The 17446-nt window shown below is 45.9% G+C and overlaps 1 pseudogene; it reads left to right on the top strand.

Moving 5' to 3' along the window:
* The first annotated feature begins 587 nt into the window (after window positions 1-587).
* LOC120663735 lies at window positions 588-16648 on the top strand (annotated as a pseudogene).
* Window positions 16649-17446: the final 798 nt, after the last annotated feature.

Below are 17446 nucleotides of genomic sequence, written 5' to 3' on the forward strand. Positions count from 1 at the left end.
GAAAAAAGAGAACACTCGGCCTCGGGCCTGTCGCCCGCTGCGTCGCCGGGTGGCTCGCCTTGGCCGTGCTCCTGGCCGCAATGCACCGGCTGCCGTGGACCTCGGCACCGCTCGACGCCTGCGGCTTGTAGGTGTGCTGTGTGCAGGCATCAGTGCCCCCGGTGTGGACCCCTCGAGGCCGCCTGGCGCCTGTTGGTGCGTGCGTGCCAGCAACCGCCCACTGGATGTGACGCGTCCAGCTGAGAAGGAGAACGAAAAATAAAAGGAAGGTAGGACCCACGCATGACGCATGTGGAGACGAAGGCACACGGGCGGTCGGGAAATCGAGCGCTAGAAAGCTCGCTAGCGCTCGCGTGCGAATTTGGATTTGCGAACAGGCGCGCCGACGAGAGCACACCCGAGGCGAGCACTGCACGTAGTAGGCGCCGTGGTGTGTCACCTGCTTCCCTGTTCTCGTACGTCGTCCTCCCAACCTCCTCCCCTTGTTTCATGGAGCGGCCCTCCGCTGCCGCCAACTAATCGATTGGCAACCAAATTAAAACTAACCAGCAGCTAGGAGACTGACTGGTCGATCAGAGCAGAGTAGCAGCTACTGGTGGTAGCGGCGGTGGCGGTGGCGGTGGCGTCGGAGGCGAGGGAGCGGCTCCGGTCGAGCTTTGCGTCGGGGAGGACGAGGCCGCCGGCGTGGCGGAACGCGCAGCTGCGCGGGCTGCTGTGGATGGCGGCGGAGATGGAGGCCGAGATCTGTGCCGCGCTCCGCGCCGACCTCGCCAAGCCGCACACCGAGTCCTACGTCCACGAGGTCCGTGCCCGTGCCGTGCGTGCGCAAATTAAATTTATATATTCTGCTCGCAAGATATACTATATGTGACTGAAGAATACTAATTTATTAATTCGTTGATGAGACTATTATTCTGCTTGTTTGTGATGTGATGCAGTTATCGCTGGTCACGTCGACCTGCAAGTTCGCACTCAAGAATCTCAAGAAATGGATGGAACCCAAAAAGGTACGGTTCAGTACGTAGCTCATCATATCCTAGCTCATCAGCTCCATCCATCAAGCAGGTCAAATAATCTGTTTAATTTGTCACTAGATAGTAGATACTTGGTTAATCTGCAGTGTAACCAATAATCGGCTCGTTCGGCTCCTCGGTAAAAGGAAGCTGGGGACCGAATAGCTATTTGGACCTTAGGTACCATATAGCAATACTATATATATATATATAGACACATATACGCATGCGTCCTTGTAGACTTGAATAATCGCAGACCCTATAAGAGTTTCAACTGATGCTGCACGCATATATATATATATGTACATATATATATACATATATATATATATATATATATATATATATATATATATATATATATATATATATATACACACACGCGCGCATGCGTCCTTGTAGACTTGAATAATCGCAGACCCTACAAGAGTTTCAACTGATGCTGCACGCGTTTCTCAACTGAACGTGCTATATATACTGGCCTGGCCAGCTACTCCTTCCTTTGCTTTTACGGCATGCTTGAAGAATTGCATGAATTTTAAGATGAAATGGTTATTGATTCAGATCCTAGAATTCTCTAGTCTAGAAACAAAAAGTTACGTACGCATATTTTGATCCTTTTCTAAAACAAGTATAAAATATTATTACAGCATGCAAGTATATTTTAACAAGAAAAACTTATATGTGTTGTTGCGATTACAAGCTAATTAAGCCTACTGGTCCCTCCTGTCCCGAATGCTCTATGTTTTTGGTGAGCTACATGTATGTCTCTGAAACGTAGCTTAATTTGACCATTATGTTTTATTACAATATAATTATGAAATTCAATAGACTATGATTAATTTCAGGAAATACATTTCAAGAGAAATCCACACTTATCATTTTTAGTTATGCCAATTAGAAATTATGAAAGATGTTGGTAGTCAAAAAGTTCTAAATTTTTTATACGAATGTGTTGTCTAGCATCAACTGCCTTTGTCTCGTACTAGTATCATATATTAAGTAATAACTATTAACACCACACATGACAAACCAAGTCATTATTTTACACACGTATTAACGTAAAGCATTTTACTGCTCACATTTTAGCTAGAACAATTCAGCTTAATTACGCCATCTGGTCCTGCAGCCTTGAATTCGGTCGGGTCGTTCTAGTATAGCCTTTGTCACCACCTCGGTGCTTCGTGAGGTCCTTGTCATCCTAGTACTTATTTCGGGCTGGGCGGTTACGTTTCCCAGTACCTGATCCATTGAGGACCTGTCAAAACCATTCCCTCCAAATCAAACCAACTGCAAGAATGAAGGCACATTGCTTCACTCCATGCTAGTAACGCTATCGATCGGCCACTTCTCCTTTCAGGTCCCCGGCGGGTTGCTGACGTTCCCGTCGACAATGAGAGTCACACCAGAGCCCCTCGGCGTCGTGCTCATCGTCTCCGCCTAGAACTACCCTTTCTGTAAGTCGGAAGCTAAGCTGTTTGTATTAGAGCAACTCTAAGAGCTTCTCCAAATCACAATAGCCAAATTTCATTTAACTAGTTATTTAGCTAACCATTTAGCTATCCAAAGAGTAGAAAATCCAACAGCTTCTTTATCCATCCTCTCCACTCCATCCCCTTCTCCTACCGACAAGTGGGGCCCATCCATCTCTTTCCTCGCTGCATCCGCATCTTCCCCGTCGCCGCTGCCCGCGTCGTCCCCCTGGCCACCCATCGCTCACCCAGCGTTGCCCTCCTAGCCCGCTCTGCGCGCCCGCCCAGCTCCGCTCGCCCAGGGGAGCTCGCGTCGGAGCTCCGCCCGCCCGGAGAGGAGCGTGGGGTGCTCCGCGGCGGCGGGTGGCGGTGTGGGGATGGCGGCGGCGGCCATGGTGAGGGCACAGGGAGGTCTGTGACACCGCCGCGGAGCTCCCGACGGAGGGAATTGGCCGGCGGTCCCACACTATGGCCGAATTTGACGGCGGCGGGAGCTCAACTCTGCAATGGCTTTCGGGGTGGTCGGCGATGGCACGCCGGGCCTGGGAGGCGCGGGCGGAAGGATGGGAGGGCGCGGGTGGGTCCGGAGGGCGGATGGCGAAGTGTGGCGCTCGGCATCTTTGCCACGCGAGCCGTGCGGGAAGCGAGTGGGATAGCGAGCGAATCTGTTTACCGAGGCTGTTGGATGCACCTTTTTGAGGATATAGCGAGTGAGATACAGATAGAGAGTGATTTAGATACTCTCTTGGAGTTGCTCTTAGCCGCACGCAGTTGCTTAGACATCACGTCGGAAACTAAATACATGTTTGACTAAAAAAAACATGTTCACTAATATGACACTGAGATGACCTGATCCTTCAACCACCGGAGGGAAGGCAATGAAGGAAGGAGAGAGAGACAGGCCGGTCGGTCGGACACCACACGTCCCACACTCCTCTGAAACTCGTGCCGTTTCTGCCGCGTTATTCCCATCCAGTGGCCTTTTTTTGGTATATGTGTTCGCTGGAAGCCCATACGGGCTACGATGTCTTTGTCAGAGTTGAGACGAGTCTGGACCCCGGGGGAGAGGGCTTGACTGACGTGAGGCTATCGATGAGACAAGGATCGATCGAGTTCAATGTGATGTCAACGTGCGGGCTCATGCGTCTGGCAGGGCGTGTTTCTGTTTCCTGATCGTTAGGGATGAAAGTGGAGCGGATAATTTCAGTATCCAATCCGATCCAAATCCGAATTTTGCGGATATAGAGAAGAGTTTTTTTATGTGCATCTAGATATGGATGATCCGAATCCGATTGTATGCGGATGCAGTGTAGGATATGGTATCAGGCTATTAGCAAAATCCGGCGGATATGGATTATCCGATAATTGAACGTGGATAAACCGAGGTTTAATAGGATATGCGTCTATTTTTGCAAGCCCAGAACACTATTCAAATTAAGCCCAACCTAAATACACATATAATATTTTAATAATTAACCAGCAAAGAAGGATAAAGAATGATATAAATACACACTTAAGTTTGAACTGAGAACTTGTAATAATTTTTGTTCGTTCAAGTTTGAAGTGTCCAAATATGTCGTGAAAGGTCAGTATTTTTCATGATATTCTGCCACTTTATGGCTTTAGTTTAGATTTTTTTTGCGGGTTAGTTTAGATATTATTAATCATCATAAAATGCTACAAATAAATATGCATTATCTGACTATTTTACCGACGCCTAACCAATTCAGCTATATACCTGTTCGTTTGGTGGGAGTTAAAAGAAGACAAGCTATCGTTATCGGATCAGTTGCTGCTTCAGAGTTACTGTCCTGAACTCAACTCGATGTCGGAGGAACATCCGCATCACAATCGGAAAAGGAGAAATTAATAGCACTTGCTCTGAATTTATGGAAGGCCCCAACCACACATGCAATGTGTGGCTCTTTTTTTTTTCAAATGCAGTTTAATTTCTAAAGTAGCCTTACATGCTACTGAGTCAAATCCTGATTTTGTTTTGCTTCTCCCAATCGATTGACTCGACTCTTTTTTTTCGAAAATATTAGCAGTCACATGTGTCATTATCAGTCAAATCATTATATAAGGATGAATATTTTCTATATTGCTGAAAGAATTGTTTCAGCTTTAAAAAATATTCTTTATTAAAAAAGTATTCCACAAAAATCATCCATCCAAATGTAATCATGTTTCAAAGATTTTATCACAAGGAACACAGTGGAGCAGTCATATTTTAATTTGGATATACAATTTTAAAAATATGATTATATGATACTTTAAATTACACGTGGAACTCCTAGCAGCCCCCGGCTCCTTCCCCCCGCCTCTCACCTCGCGAAGCTAAATTAGTGTTGCTCGTTGAAAGAGAAATTAACACGCGATGTGCACAGGTCCAACCCCATCAAAGCCGTGCTCCCCCTTCGCGTTCCGTAGTCCGTACCCCTTCTGGATTCCGTTCTTTTCACTCCCCCCGCCCCCTCCTATGTATTTTCTACCGGAAATAACATTTTCTTCTATTCCACTTACTTTTGCTTTTCCAATTCTTGTGCTTCAATTTTTGTATTTAGTTTTTTTTCTTGAATTTTGTTTCAAAAACTTGTTCATGCATGTTCATAAATTTTGTGGACAGGTTTGGTTCTTCAAATTTTATTAAGTTTGGCTTCCAAATTTTTTGTTCCTAATTTTTCTGGTTGAATTTGTGTTTCCAAAAGTTTGTACATGGCTCTATTTACGTAAATTTATATAATTGCATAAATGTTTTATATAATTTTGTATAAAATATGCTAAAAAGTTATCTACGATAAAACTTGTTCGTGCATGTTCATAAATTTTTTGTTGTATAACTATCAAATGATAATTTTTTAACACATCTTTTTATATTCTTAACTTTTACCCATAATTTTTTCCAGACAACTTTTTATAGGATAATTTTTTAACACAACTTTCATGAAACGTACAATTTTAGGCCTAACATTTTTTAATCTACTTACTTAGTGTAATTTTAAATATAACTTCTATGTGAATGTTATCAGAAAACTTCTCACACAACTTTGATATATAAAATCGCCATACAGACTGAGAAATACAAATTCTCGAGATAACTTTTTAGCAACTTAATACAAAATATTTGTCAAAAGAACATCTTGGAAACACAACATAAAAGATGATAAACAGAGACTGTAAAAAAGATAATACTAGGTATCAGATAATGCAAAAGGATAAAAGTTTAGAAAGTGTTTGCCGGGCTACACGCTCTGCGTCCAATCACCTGGATTAAAGAGGAAAGATAGGAACAAACCATCATCGGGTGGGGATCGGGAATGAATATAGAAAGGCAAGGGATCCCTGGGGCCTATCAGCCTATGGGGACTACAAAAATTTACTTGCTCTGTTCGGCTAGCTGTAGCTAGTGCTGATTTATTAGAGAAAAATATTATTGGCTAGTTGCTGGCTGATGCTGATTTAATGTGAGAGAAAAATATTATTGGCTGGCTGGCTGATAAGTCAGCTTATATGAGGCGTTGGAATTCGAGTTCCGAGAATGTTCTCAGCGGGCGCTCGCTAATTAGCATAGCACTCACTCACTTCGTTTCTCCCCCTGTACCCTCGACACCCGATCGACCCGACTTTCCCAAATGCCCACCACCGTCCCTTATCCTTGCTGGGGCTTCACTGCGTGATGTAGTACTCCCTCCATTCTTTTTTATATGACACCGTTGATTTTTTTTTCAACTTTAACCTATATTATTTAATTAATCAGTTAATTAAATGAAGTGAAATGAGTACATTTACATCTATTATCAAGAGTCTTTTGAATCTAACTTGAAGATTTTGCTATTTGCATAAATATTTATAGAAAAGACGAATAGTCAAATGAAAAAAAAGCCAATAGTGTCATATATTTAAAAACGGAGGGAGTAAATTGTAACTGTTTCTGAATACTGATTGATCGTCGAACTGAATTGTTCCAGTGCTAGCCATCGACCCGGTCATCGGCGCGATCGCCGCCGGCAACGCCATGGTGCTGAAGCCGTCGGAGATCGCGCCGGCCACCTCGTCCCTGCTCGCCGGCCTGCTGCCGCGCTACGTGGATAGCTCATGCATCAAAGTCGTCGAGGGTGGCGTCGCGGAGACCACCGCACTGCTGGAACAGAAGTGGGACAAGATCTTCTACACAGGTCCGGCCGGTCCGGTGACTACTCGCCTGTCGGTCGCCACCATCATCGATGAAGCTTTTGGATTGAGTTCCATTGCTAAAGTGTCTCTTGTTGCCTTGTTTTGTGAGAAATTTGCAGGTAACAGCAAGGTAGGTCGCATCGTCTTGTCCTTTGCCGCCAAGCATCTAACGCCGGTGGTCTTGGAGCTCGGTGGGAAATGCCCTGTCGTCGTCAATTCCAACGTTGACCTCCATGTAAACGTCTCTTTTCTCTGGATTGCAAATCTCTTGAAGAAAAAAAGTGTATTGTTATATAGATAATTGATTCCTTTAACATGTAGAATTTTAGATTCAAACTTACTTAGTTTTGACTTTTGACCACTATATCTATAAATCAAGTTACTTTTAAATTGTCACACGGAAACAGCACAGTTGAATCTGTCAGAGATTATTCTCATATGTAAACCTCACTTTGTTACCAATAATATGCAAAAGTGAAAGTTACAAGGAGTAACAGTTAGGCCATGTTTGGTTCCAAATAAGTCATCTACTTATAAGTCAAAAAGTGAAAAAAAATGACTTGTGAAAAAAATGACTTATTTTGCCAAACACTCTCAACTTATAAGCCACTCCAACTTATAAGCCATAAGTTGGTTCACCCTTGCTTAAAACTTATAAGTCACCCCTTTTAGTGTGGGGCTCACACATTTTCTCTGCTTATAAGTCATCTACAACCAAACATACATGACTTAATCAGTGGCGAATCTAGCTCAAAAATGTAGAGGGGGCTCATATCCATCTTGTTCTTCTTTCTCTTCTTCTCTTCATCTTCCTCCTACCTTCTTCTTCATTGTTTCATCTCAAAAATTAAGGGGGGATTAGAGGGGTATCCATGGGTCTTAGGGAGATAGGGGGGGCTTAATCCCCTTGTAGATCCACCCCTGGACTTAATAAGTCATTGGTTATCAGTCACCTGACTTATGGAAACCAAACAGGGCCTTATTTCTGTTAGAATTAGCCAGGCTTAAACATTAGAGGCTAATAACCCAAGATCTTAACATAACCCAGTTCATGACAAATCAATCTAATGCGGAATAAATTGGTAAACATTATACCAGCGTTAGCAGTTGCAGCAGCCATTTACGCCTGATCCGTAGAGGAAGTAGGCGTTCTTGTCGGTGTAGGGGATGCAGCAGCGAATCGGCGTCCTTCGGGCGCCAAACGGGAGTGCTTGGCCTTCCAAACCCCTCCAGTGCCTTTAGCGATCAGACTAGCGGTGGCTAGGGTTTTAGAATGACGTGAATGGGTTGATTAAGGTGCTAACCACGACCTTATATTTATAGGCACTGTGGGGCTGGGGGCCAGCCTCTGGAAACGGGCCTAATGGGCCTGCTGATCACAGCCCATTAGGGTTTTATCATTAGGTTTCCTTAATCACGTTTAGATGGTTTAAACGCTTCCTTAATAGTGAAGATCACAATATCTTAACTGAAATATTTATTTCCAACATTCTCCCACTTGATCGAACGGTTAAGGCTAATGTTCGTATCATACTAATGTTCACCCTTAGTAGTAACAGAAAGTATCGGACCAATGCGTCATCAGTAGCTTGATGCACTACTGGGACCCCATTACCCACAGTCTCACTGAAACACCTCGGTAGAACGCTTATTTGTTAGTTAGGAGTCATAATGGCCCTAAACCAGGACCTAAAGACTATCCACCAAACCCATATTAGTAACGTGCTGCTTAAACACGTTCGGTGGTAAGCCTTTAGTGAGCGGATCCGCTAACATAGAATTAGTTCTTATGTGCTCAATCTTAATGGTTCGATCCTGGCATCTTTCTTTCACAACACGATACTTAAGGTCAATGTGTTTGGAAGCACCACTTGACTTGTTGTTACTCGAAAAGAATACTGCAGACTGATTATCACAGTATAACGTTATAGGTTCCGTAATGCTGTCAATTACCTTGAGGCCCGGAATAAAATTCTTAAGCCAAACAGCCTGTCCAGTTGCTTCATAGCATGCCACAAACTCAGCTTGCATCGTCGACGCTGCAACTAAACTCTGCTTAGAGCTTTTCCATGATATAACTCCACCAGCTAACGTGTAGATATATCCTGATGTAGATTTCCTACTATCCACACATCCAGCAAAGTCAGCATCAGTATAACCCACAACTTCAAAGTTATCTGATCTTCTGTATGTGAGCATGAAGTCTTTAGTGCCTTGGCAGTAACGTAATGCCTTCTTGACACCAACCCAGTGGACCTTTCCGGGATTTTTCTGATATCTTCCAAACATTCCGGTAGCAAATGCCAAGTCAGGACGCATACAGACTTGTGCATACATCAGGCTTCCGACAGCTGAAGCATAAAGTATGTCCTTCATCTCATCTGATTCCAATTGGTTCTTAGGACATTGGGCTTCACTAAACTTATCGCCCTTCGCTAATGGAACAGGTGTGGCCTTACTCTTATCCATATTAAATCTCTTAAGCATTTTCTCAATATATGCTTTTTGAGACAATCCTAGTACTCCTTTGGTCCTATCTCGGTGTATCTCAATGCCCAGAACATAAGAGGCTTCACCAAGATCTTTCATATCAAAATTGGATGAAAGAAATCCCTTTGTCTCATGCAGCATATGCTTATCGCTGCTCGCTAATAGGATATCATCCACATAAAGCACTAGAATTATAAATTTACCACCCTTTATCTTAGTGTAGATACAATTATCCACATCATTCTCCTTAAATCCGAATTTCTTAATCACTTGATCGAATTTAAGGTTCCACTGTCTTGACGCTTGCTTAAGCCCGTAAATGGATTTCTTAAGTCTGCATCCCAAATGTTCCTTGCCCTTCACAACAAAACCTTCCGGTTGTGCCATGAAGATGGTCTCATCCAAGTCACCATTAAGGAACACAGTTTTGACATCCATCTGATGTAGCTCTAAGTCATAATGAGCTACTAGCGCCATAACGATTCTGAATGAATCTTTCTTAGACACAGGGGAGAAAGTTTCATTATAATCAATCCCTTCCTTTTGTGTAAAACCTTTAGCTACAAGCCTTGCTTTGAATCGTTCGACATTCCCTTTAGAATCACGTTTAGTTTTGTAGACCCATTTACAGCCTACTGGTTTGACTCCATTAGGAATATCTACCAGATCCCAAACATCATTGGAACTCATGGACTTAAGCTCTTCTTCCATGGCCTCAACCCATTTGGCAGAGTTTTCACATGATACTGCCTCTCTAAACGAGTTAGGATCATCAGCTTTCCTAATATCATACATGTCTTCACTTAAGTATGTCTCACAATCAGGGAAAACTGTCTGTTTCCTAGCCCGCTGTGATCTTCTTAATGGTTCAACAGGCTGAGGTGCTGGTTGAGGTGCAGTCTGAGGCACCTCGACAGGGTTCTCAACTTCAGCATTAGGCGCCATTTGCTCAGCTTGTTGTTCGCTTACAGGCTCAGGAGCTACTTCAACAGGCGGAGCAGCGCTAGTACTCTGAACAGGAGGCGTAATCTGAACAGATGGTATACTCTGAACGGAAGGAACGAACAGCGGCACTAACTGAGGTGTTACTGTTTCTTGAATCACCGGGATAGGAAGCTCAGCCCGTATTTCTTCAAGATTTATTTCCCTCCTCGGAAAGCTCCCACTGATTCCTGCATCCTCTAGGAATACAGCCTGCCTGGTCTCAACAAACTTAGTGAAACGATCAGGACAGTAGAATCGGTATCCCTTAGACTTATCAGGGTATCCGATGAAATAGCAGCTCACCGTCTTATCATCTAATTTCTTTTGCTGTGGATTAAATAACTTAGCTTCGGCTGGACAGCCCCACACACGCAAATAATTAAGCGATGGTTTCTTCCCAAACCACAACTCATAAGGTGTTTTTGGCACGGATTTGGAAGGAACACGATGAAGTATGTGTGCAGCTGTTTTTAATGCTTCCATCCACAGCTCCACAGACAAGGTAGAATAACTAAGCATGCTACGTACCATGTCCATCAGTGTACGATTACGACGCTCAGCAACTCCGTTTTGCTGTGGTTCGCCCGGCATGCTGTACTGGGCCTTTATACCATTCTCTTCAAGATACTTAGCGAATGGTCCAGGTACTTGGCCGAATGGAGTATGTCTCCCATAATATTCACCGCCTCGATCCGATCTCACTAATTTAATAGTGACATTATGCTGATTTTCCACTTCAGCCTTGAATACTTTGAATTTATCTAATGACTCGGATCGATCACGAATGGGGTAAATATAACCATAACGAGAGAAGTCATATGTGAAAGTAATGAACGAGTCAAAACCATCAACAGACTTTACTGGGAACGGGCCACAAATATCAGTATGAATTATTTCTAATAGGCCCGAACTCCGAGTAGCTCCTTTCTTAATTGTCTTAGCGAATTTCCCCTTAATACAATCAACGCATTGTTGATCTAAGTCTGAGAGATCTAATGAATGGAGTATCTCTTCTCTTATGAGACGCTCAATTCTCCCCCTCGAAATGTGGCCCAAACGACAATGCCACAATTTCGAAGAAGTCTCATCATCACGCTTTCGCTTATGCGATACATCATCCACATTCATTGCAGAATAAACTTTATCAAGAGAGAGCAAATAAAGATCGCCTTGCAAATGACCAAGGCCCACACTTAAATTATGAAATTTAATGTTGCACACAGAGTTGCCAAACTCACAAATATGTCCCGACTTATCTAAACGCGAAACAGAAATAAGGTTTCTCTTCAAACTGGGAACATAAAGAACATCATGCAAACTAAGGTTGAAGCCGCCTGGTAACTCCAAATTGAAGCTCCCAATGCCTTCAACCTTCACTTCATTGCCATCAGCCACTCTTAGACTTCGCTCCCCCTCTCTTATAGTTCGGATCGAACTGAATACCTGCAGTGAATTGGAAATGTGCACAGTGGCACCTGAGTCAATCCACCAAGTATTAGGAGAAAAATTCACTAAGAATGATTCATCAATAAAAGATACATAATCAGTAATTGTACCTTTGTTCTTAAGCCACTCCTTAAATCCATGGCAATCCTTCTGCTCATGTTTAGGTGACTTGCAGAACTTGCACAGCCTCTCATTAGAGGTCTTCTTATGTGACACGGCCTTACTCTTATGGCCCTTAAACTTTCTCTTATGCTGTCTGCTGCTGCCAGACTCAGCCTGATGCTTAGGAGTGTTGCTCATGCTAACACGCCCAAAGCGCTCGCTGACCATGTTGACAGCATCCTCTCAGCTTTCTGTCTTTCTTCTTCCTCAACACAGTAGCTAATGAGCTCAGCCATGCTCCAAGTCGCCTTCTGAGTGTTGTAACTTATTTTGAAGGGACTGTACTGTACTGGCAGAGAAGTCATGATGAAGTGCACCAGAAAACCATCAGAGATAGCCATATCCAGTGTCTTCAGCTTATTTGTCATGTCACACATGCTCATAATGTGCTCCCTGATTCCACTTTGCCCATCATACTGTGAAGTCAGCATCTTCATGATCAGGGTGCTAGCATAAGTCTTGGAAGAACTCTTAAAGTTCTCCTCCACCTTGGCAAGGTATGCCTTGGCGCTCAGATCATTACCATCCTTGTCCTTATCAGGAATAGCACCACAGATGGCCGGAGTGATCGTGTTCTTAATGATCATGTTGGCCATCATGTCTGATCTTTCCCACTTCTCAATGGCAGTACGATCACCATTGGGATCAGCGGGCTCTGCTGGCTTGTCTTGACGTAAGGCGAGATCATACTCGCACACAGCAATGGCCACCTGAACATTTTTATACCAGCTGGGGTAGTTGGTGCCATTTAGGGGCTCAATGGACTTCAGGTAGCCCGTCACAGTGTTCACTGAAAATCATGAGAACAATAACTTAATTAAACTCACAATTAAGATGCGCATAAGAAGTATGATATTAACCCTACGATGGTCTGATTAAAATCATACATAAATTTCAATTTGCATCACCGATGGGGAAAACAAACGAAATTTATCATTAAAACTCATAATTAAATCAACGATGGTCAGAATTAATTACAAGTGCTCTAAATAAACTTCCCGATGGTTCCATTTAAATAGAGTGCATCTTAATTGCTTATGGTGGATGAACATAATTTTCAGTAAATAAATGCAATTAAAACATAATTAAAAGCATTTACATAACTCATGGAAATTAATTAACATAATGCTGGTAATTAATAAGTGCAACAGAAATAATTAAAGCCTTTAAACATAACAGCAATTAAATTGAGCTTAAAACATTAAACAGTAAAAGAAAAGGCTTCATAACTCAAATTTGGGCTCAAGACTCATTAAACAGCCCAAAACTTCCTCATGCGTGCGGCCCAAAAGCGCGCAGCCGGCCCAGTTCGGCCCACTTGCGGAAACCCTAACGCAAAATGATCTGAGCCGTTTGTTCCAATAGGACGGCTGGCAACTGATGTCGTCCAATATAAATGAGTGGAGCTTGTCCGGAAACCCTAAATAGCTCAGTCTCTTTTTCCCCTCTCCTCAGTCAGCAACACGAGCCGCCGCTCCTCATGGTCGCCGGGACAAGCGCCGCCGGGCCAGGCCGCCAACGCCGGCTGATGCGCGAGCGCCTGGGAGCTGCAGCCGCCCCTGCTCCTCATGCAGCAGGCTCCGGCCCAGGCCGCCGTCTCGTGGGCCCGCGGGCGCCGGCCGCGTTCGCGTGCGCCGAGCGCGCGCCGTTAGCCGCCTCGTCATGGGCCCGCGGCGCGCCGTGGGAGCCGTGGCTGCCGCTGCTCCTCACGCGCGGGGGCGCGCGTCCAACGCGCCGCGCGGTGGGGCCGGCGGGACCGGCCACCGCTCGTGAGCCCCGGCCTGCGCCTGGGTGCTGCAGCCGCCGGCCGTGCGCTGCCTCATGCGCGGGCCCCGCACGGTGCGCTGCGCGCCGCGCAGTAGGTGCCGGTGGCCCCGCCTTGCGCCGGAGCGCCGGTCACAGCAGCGTGCGTGGAAACGCGATGCTCAAGCTGAAGCGCCACTCGCCGCCAGTCAGTGTGCCGCACGGGCCCTCCCGCCGGCACCGCGTGCGACCAGGTCGCCCGCGGCTCCGTCGGGGGGCTCCGCTGCAGTACCTTTGATGACCGGCGTGCAAGAGTACCATGTCCAGCGCCTCATGCCACACACGGTGAGTAACAGGTAAGCCACTGATACTCACCTAGGGTTAGTGTTCATCATGAGATTTGGGGATTTTCTTAATGCGATCTGAAATTTGACTCCCCTTCTTCTAATTGCTGACTGATGCATCTAATCTCATAGATTTGGGCTTTAATTTGCGGAATAAAGCGTAACAGTGGGCTAATTTAGGGAAAACAGTAAGCAAAAGTAAACCCTAACCTTAATTACTCAACTTAATCATGAAATTTGTCTCGGTCTAACCATGAATTAGCATAAACATTAAAGATTTGCATCTAATCCGAGACACAGAGCATTAACAGATCAAGATTAATCTTAAACTTGACCTAAACCGAATTAGATTAGATCTAATCTCGTGATCAGAAACTTAATTAACCATGATTTAGATCTAATCAAGCATGATTAATACATAAAAGCCATTCTGCAGGATCTAATTGCATCTAAACCGACGAAAAAAGAGGCATAAACATGGCTCAAAATTGACCGTGCATGACTAGGTTAAGATGGCTCATGATACCGATTGTTAGAATTAGCCAGGCTTAAACATTAGAGGCTAATAACCCAAGATCTTAACATAACCCAGTTCATGACAAATCAATCTAATGCGGAATAAATTGGTAAACATTATACCAGCGTTAGCAGTTGCAGCAGCCATTTACGCCTGATCCGTAGAGGAAGTAGGCGTTCTTGTCGGTGTAGGGGATGCAGCAGCGAATCGGCGTCCTTCGGGCGCCAAACGGGAGTGCTTGGCCTTCCAAACCCCTCCAGTGCCTTTAGCGATCAGACTAGCGGTGGCTAGGGTTTTAGAATGACGTGAATGGGTTGATTAAGGTGCTAACCACGACCTTATATTTATAGGCACTGTGGGGCTGGGGGCCAGCCTCTGGAAACGGGCCTAATGGGCCTGCTGATCACAGCCCATTAGGGTTTTATCATTAGGTTTCCTTAATCGCGTTCAGATGGTTTAAACGCTTCCTTAATAGTGAAGATCACAATATCTTAACTGAAATATTTATTTCCAACAATTTCTTGAAGATCATGCCTTGTCCAAAGGATACTATTATATTCTCTAACTGATGGAATAACACTAATAACTCTTTTTGGATTAATAGAAAAATCAGATCTTGAACATTCACAAGTGAATGCCTACGACCACTACTAACCTGTAAATTTGTGACGTTGAAAGGTTGCTGCTAAGAGGATCGCTGCCGGCAAGTGGGGTTGCAACAACGGCCAAGCTTGCATCTCACCGGACTACATTATAACCACCAAGTCATTCGCACCAAAGCTGGTAAAGAAAATACCGTGAGCACTTCCTACTCAGAATACTTGGATTCATGGCGAACTGACTCTGTTCTGGTCGTCCTTGGCGTGTGAACCTTTGGTAGCTGGATTCCTTGAAGAAAGTCCTGGACAAGTTCTATGGGAAAGACCCGCTGCGATCAGAGGATCTGTCACGCATCGTCAACTCCAACCATTTCAATAGATTGAAGGCCCTCATGGACGAGGAGATGGTCTCTGACAAGATCGTGTTCGGCGGGCAGACTGATGAACAGCAGCTGTGAGCGACTTTCACAGAATCACAACCATGGCTAGCTAGCTGATCTTTTCACACCATTTCTTCACTGCCTTGCAGAAAGATCGCCCCGACATTGTTGCTGGACGCCCCACTTGACTCGGCGGTCATGAAGGAGGAAATATTCGGGCCCCTGCTTCCTATAATCACGGTAAAGAAAACATTGTCCTGTAACAACAATGTTTTGCTGCATTAAACATAAGTCGTCTCAGCCATGCTTGGATTAAACAGCATGATCCTTGTTGTGCAATTTCTTGCGACTCTTCTTTGAATCCCATCCTGTTCTTTATATTGTTGCTTCTATTCTAGGTGGACAAGATCCATGAGAGCTTTGCTCTGATCAACTCCATGAGCAAGCCACTGGCAGCCTACCTCTTCAGCAAGGACAGCAAGCTCAAGCTCCAGTTTGAGAGACGCGTTTCTGCAGGAGGGATGATATTCAATGACACAGGCATCCACGTACGCTGCATCTGCACAGATTCAACTGCAAAAGCGTTTCTGAATTGCACATCTTATTTGCTTTCACGACTGATGGATGCTCGCTCCCTGCTTACGAATTGGTTGCAACATTGCGGCTCACAAATCAGCACCTGCCGTTCGGAGGAGTTGGGGAGAGTGGCATGGGCGCCTACCATGGCACCTTCAGCTTTGACGCCTTCACCCACAGGAAGGCCGTCCTGGACCGCAGCTTCCTCGGCGAGGCGAAGGCCAGGTACCCGCCATACACGCGGGGGAAGCTCAAGATCCTCAAGGGTGTGCTCAAGGGGAACCCACTGGCCATGCTTCAGGCTGCTCTAGGGTGTACAGGGTGGGCATGAGTTCATCTTCATCTATCTCTTCAAGTCTTCAGAACAGCATATTCATCCATCGCATACACAAATACTTACTCTATATCATATACGCCGTGGGAGGGGAGCGCTGAGAGCCCCCGGCGCCCCTGGGCACGGCACGTGTCCCAGGCCCGACGCCCAACGTGGAGAGGGAGGGCTGGGAGCCCTCGGCGCCCCTGGGCACGGCACGTGTTCCAAGCCCGACGCCCAGCGTGAATTTGCAGGCCGGATGCGCACCACCTCCGCTAACGCACTCAGACAACACCGCTCCCTCCTCTGGCCCACATCGTGCTCCTGCGCGTCGCGCGACGTCTTGACCTTGCCCCTTTTCCGCTTACCACTTCTTGCCTTCGTTTCTTCCTCCTGGGCAGCGGGCGGCGCACGCGGATTCGGCACGGGTGGCGTGGGTGAGGAGCCTGCTGGAGCGGCGGCGACCTCTCCACTACCGCTGTCGTCGAGCCCCCCAACGCGCTCCGGCGACCAGCAGCCCCCTCCTTCGCGTGCCACCGCAAGCCACGGGAACACGACGCTGAGTTCCTCCGCCACCGCCGACGTCCCGACGCCGCGTAGGAGCGCGCCCCGCTCGGGAGAGGTGGCAGCGCACGCGTGCGTGGCGAGGAGGGGGACGACAACACGGGGAGAAGTTGACGGCGGCGATGTGAGGAAGAGGAGGAGGCGGGGGCGGTGACTCGCGAGAAGAAGGTGGGAGCGAGCGCGATGGCCGGCGGCGGGCCTGAGGCAAGGCTGGCGTGCGTGACAGCATGACAATGACGACCGGAGCGCGAAGCACCTCCACCGACGACGGCGAGCGGGTTGGAGGCGTGGGCGGCTGCGGCACCATGGGCGGCGGAGGCGCTGGCGGCGTGGGTGCGGCGCTACCGGCGGCGGCGGCGTGGGGGGCAAAGAGATTGGGTGGGTTGGAGGGGAGGGGATTTGGGCTTGACCATTTTTCATGGGCCGGGCTCTGATTTGGACTTGACCATTTTTCATTTAGTTTTTCTGCATTTCCTCCTTTTATTTTGTGCTATTTTTTCAAACAGGTATAGTATCCCTTCCAAAATATTTTGTGCCCAACAAACAAAGGCACAATATTCCATCCATCTAATTCTCAACAGAAAAAAACATATTGAAAACTTATCAATTTCAACATATTTTATGTCCAGCAAATAGAGGAATAATTAAAAATTGATTTCTTCATTTTCTT

Source organism: Panicum virgatum, chromosome 3N (assembly GCF_016808335.1).
Source record: "Panicum virgatum strain AP13 chromosome 3N, P.virgatum_v5, whole genome shotgun sequence".
Classification (NCBI taxonomy): domain Eukaryota; kingdom Viridiplantae; phylum Streptophyta; class Magnoliopsida; order Poales; family Poaceae; genus Panicum; species Panicum virgatum.